Source organism: Pristis pectinata, chromosome 9, assembly GCF_009764475.1.
Source record: "Pristis pectinata isolate sPriPec2 chromosome 9, sPriPec2.1.pri, whole genome shotgun sequence".
NCBI classification, from domain to species: Eukaryota; Metazoa; Chordata; class Chondrichthyes; order Rhinopristiformes; family Pristidae; genus Pristis; species Pristis pectinata.
In genome coordinates, this window is record NC_067413.1 from 2,081,138 (window position 1) to 2,085,834 (window position 4,697).

General features: G+C 47.7%; 1 long non-coding RNA gene across 1 annotated transcript in view; it reads left to right on the plus strand.

Moving 5' to 3' along the window:
- LOC127574140 (uncharacterized) overlaps positions 1-4,697 on the plus strand; it is a 99,375-nt gene that overhangs the window by 84,750 nt on the left and 9,928 nt on the right. The gene's annotated exons all lie outside the window — the stretch shown is intronic.

Below are 4,697 nucleotides of genomic sequence, written 5' to 3' on the forward strand. Positions count from 1 at the left end.
AGAGTAAAGTGTCATACCTACAGGGAAGTGCATTACAGGTAGAAAATAAGGTGCAAGGTCAAACAGAGCAGATTGTGAGGTCAAGAGTCTCATCGTATAAGGGAAATGGAGCCGTGAGGTATTGTTGCAGCTATATAGGACCCTGGTCAGACCCCACTTGGAGCATTGTGCTCAGTTCTGGTCGCCTCACGACAGGAAGGATGTGGAAGCCATAGAAAGGGTGCAGAGGAGATTTACAAGGATGCTGCCTGGAATGCGGAGCATGCCTTATGAAAGCAGGTTGAGGGAACTCGGCCTTTTCTCCTTGGAGCGACGGAGGATGAGGGGGGACCTGATAGAGGTATATGAGATGATGAGAGGCATTGATCGGGTGGATAGTCAGAGGCTTTTCCCCAGGGCTGAAATGGTGGCCACAAGAGGACATCCGTTTAAGTTGCTGGGGATAGGTATAGAGGAGATGTCAGGGGTAAGTTTTTTACTCAAAGAGTGGTGAGTGCGTGGAATGGGCTGCTGGCAACGGTGGTGGAGGCGAATATGATAGGGTCTTTTTAGAGGCTGTTGGATAGGTACATGGAGCTGAGAAAAATAGAGGGCTATGGGTAAGCCTAGTAATTTCTAGGGTAGGGACATGTTTGGCACAGCTTTGTGGGCCGAAGGGCCTGAATTGTGCTGTAGGTTTTCTATTATTTCTATGTCTATGTAAACCTTCAATAGTCTTATCACCGTGGGATAGAAGCTGTCCTTGAGCCTGGTGGTATGTGCCCTCAGGCTCCTGTATCTTCTGCCTGATGGGAGAGGAGAGAAGAGAGAATGACCTGGGTGGGTGGGGACTTCGATTATGGTGGCTGCTTCACCAAGGCAGCGAGAGGTATAGACAGAGTTCACAGAGGGGAGGCTGGTTTCGGTGATGTGCTGGGCTGTGTCCAAAACTCTCCGCAGTTTCTTTTGGTCCAGGGCAGAACAGTTGCCGTACCAAGCCGTGATGCATCCAGATAGGATGGTTTTTATGGTGCGTCAATAAAAGTTGGTGAGGGTCAAAGGGGACAGGGTAAAGTTCCCGAAGACTGGAAAGTGGCCAATGGCGTTCCGTTGTTTAAGAAGGGTAGCAAGGACAACTACAAGCTGGTCAGCCTGACATCAGTAGTGGGGAGGTTACCAGAGAGAGTTCTGAGGGACAGGATCTACTAGCATTTGGATAGACAGAGCCTGATTGGGAGGAGTCAGCATGGCTTTGTGTGTGGAAAGTTCTGCTTAATGAATCTTTTAGAGTTTTTTGAAGAGGTAACCAAAAGGGCAGATGAGGGTAGGGCAGTGGATGTTGTCAATTTGGACTTGAGCAAGGCCTTTGACAAGGTCCCTCATGGCAGGCTGGTCTGGAAGGTTAGGTCCCATGGAACCAAGAGAGATCTAGTTTGGTAGATTCAAAATTGGCCCAGAGGTAGGAAGCAGAAGGTGGTGGTTGAAGGTTGTTTCTTGGAATGGAGGCCAGTGATGAGTGGTGTGCCGCAGGGGTTGATGTTGGGACCCTTGTTATTTATATATATGATTTGGATGTGAAAGGCTTGATAAGTAAGCTTGCAGATGACATGAAATTAGGAGGTGTTGTTGATCGTGAAGAAGGCTATTGTAGGTTCCAGGGGGATCTTGATCAGTTAGGGATGTTGGCCGAAGAGTGGTAAGTGGCAGCACGGTGGTGTAGCAGTTAGCGTAACGTTATTACAGCGCCAGCGACCCGAGTTCAATTCCAGCCACTGTCTGTAAGGAGTTTGTACGTTCTCCCTGTGCGTCTGCGTGGGTTTCCTCCGGGTGCTCTGGTTTCCTCCCACATTCCAAAGACGTACGGGTTAGGAGTTGTGGGCATGCTATGTTGGAGCCGGAAGAGTGGCGACACTCGCGAGCTGCCTCCAGCATGTTCTCAGTAGCGCAAAAAGATGCATTTCGCTGTGTATGTTTTAATGTATATGTGACTAATAAATAAATATCTTATCTTACCAATACAGATAAGTGTGAGGTGTTGCATTTTGGAAAGTCAAACCAGCATAGGACTTATACTATGAATGGTAGGGCATTAGGGAATGTAATGGAACAGAGGGACCTAGGAGTACAAATGTATAGTTTGTTGAAAGTGGTGTCACAGGTAGACAAGGTGGTGAAAGAGGTGTTTAGCACGCTGACCTTCATCAGTCAGGGCACTGAGTATAGGAGTTGGGACATTATGTTACAGTTCAATAAGTCGTTGGTGAGGCCGCACTTGGAGTATTATGTTCAGTTTTGGTCGCCCTGTTATAGGAAAGGCGATATTAAACTGGAAGGAGTTCAGAAAAGATTTATGAGGATGTTGCCAGGACTAGAGGGCCTGAGTTATACGGAGAGGTTGGCCAGGCTTGGTCTTTATTCCTTGGAACATGGGAGAATGAGGGGATCTCTTCTCGAAAAGTTTGAAATTATGAGAGGCATAGATAAGGTGGATAGTGACAGTCTTTCCCCCAGGGCAGGGGAGTCCAAAACTAGGGAGCAAAGGTTTAGGTTGAGGGGGGAAAGATTTAAAAGGGACCTAAGCAACAACTTTTCCACGCAGAGGGTGGTGAGCATATGGAACAAGCTGTCAAGAGGAAGTGGGTGAGGCAGGTACAACAGTATCATTTAAGAAGCACTTGGATAGGTAAGCAGAGGGGTGGGGCTTGGAGGGATAGGGGCCAAATGCAGGATATTGGGACTAGCTGCGTGGACAATGTGGTTGGCATGACTTGTTGGGCCGAAGGGCCTGTATCCTTGCAGTATTGCTCTATGACTCTTAAGTGGAAACAAGGTGCTGGAATCTGATATGAAAGGAAGGTGATAAGTGGAACCGGATGAGGGAGGGATGAGGAGTAGAGAGAGAAAGCAGCACAGGGAGTGTGAGTTACCTGAAGCTGGAACATTCAACGTTCATACCATTGTTGTTATAGACTACCCAGGCAGAATGAAGTGTTATTCTAGTTTACATTTGGCCTCACCCTGGCAGTGAGGGGTCTGTACGGACAGAGCCTCGTCTGCACCACATTGAGATCAGATAATGCAGTAGACTGAGGTTGGAGGAGGTGCATGCGAATCTCTGCCTCACCCAGAAAGACTGTTTGGATCCCTAGATGATGGTGAGGGAGGTGGGGCAGGGAGGTGGTTGCATTTACTACATTTGCAGGGTAAAGTGCCAGGGTATGGGGAGAGGCATGTGGGTATGTAGGGATAAGAGAACCAGGGAGTTATGCAGCGGGTAGACCTTGCAGAAAGCAGTGGGGAGATGAAGATGTGAATGATGATGGGATCCTGTTGCAGCTAGTGGAAATGATGAAGGGTTACAACAGGATATTGTTCAACTGGGAAAGCAGGCAAAGGAATACAGAGGGAATTTAAGTCATTCATTACTTTGTACTTGTGTTTTGGGAAGTTAGTTTAAGGCAGGATATACAGAGTGAATGGGAGCATCCTGGGGAGTGTTGTTTCATGGAGAGACCTAAGGTACAACTACATAGTTCCCTAAAAAATGGCAACATAGGTAGAAAGGATGGTGAAGAAGGCACATGGCATGCTTGCCTTCCTTGGCCAAGGCATTGAGTACAAGAGTTGGGATGTCCTGTTACAGTTGTACAAAATGCTCTTGGAACCTTGCAGCTTAATGTCATGAACATTGAATTCTCCCACTTTAAGTAATCCCCACCCTCCTTCCCCACACCCCCCACCACCATGCTTCTTCTTCCCTTTCCTAGCCTATCTCTCTTTTCTACCTTTTTTTTCCTTTCTCTCCTTCCCTTTGACCCACCCCCCGGTGGATCTGCTCTCCCCTCCTCCCCCACACCTGCCCATCACTGTCTCTTACCTGCATCTACCTATCACCACCCTGTGCCCACCCCACCTCCCCTCTTTTGTCCACCCATCACTGCTCTGCTTTTCCCTCCTATATATTGGGCTTCCCCTTTTTCTATCTTCAGTCCTGAAGAAGGGTCCTGACCCCAAGCGTTGACCGCCTGCTTTTCTCCACGGATGCTGCCTGGCCTGCTGAGTTCCTCCAGCATCATAGTGTTTTTCATCATTGTACAAAACACTGGTTAGGCTGCATTTGGAGTATTGTGAGCATATCTGGCTGCCACATTACAGAAAAGATGTGATTAAGTTAGAGAGGGTGCAGAAAATATTCACAAGGATGTTGCCTGGATTAGAGGGCTTGAGATATAGGTTGGGACCATTTCCACTGGTGCAAAGGAGGCTGAGAAGTGACATGATAGAGGTGTATAAAACTATAAGAGGCAGATGGGAAACTGACACTGACTGTCTACCCAATGGTGGCAGATTCTAAACTGGAGGGCATAGGTTCAAGGCAAGAGGGAAGAGTTTTAAAGGGTATCTGAGGGGCAAATTCCCCCCCCCCCCCCCGCCACAACCACAGATACAAAAAATAGTTGGAGTCTGGAACTACTTTTTGCCAGAGGGGGTGGAGGCAGGAACAGTAACAACATTTAAGAGGCATCTGGACATGTAGTTGAATAAGCAGGGCATAGAGAGATGTGGAATTAATACAGGCAAGTGGGGTTAGTATCGATATGCATGATGGGCGGCAAAAACATAGTGGGCTGAAGGGCTTGTTTCTGTGCTGTACAACTGACTATGACAAATGATTTTCTTAAGTGCAATTTTGCTGCAGTGAAAAACATTAAACAAGA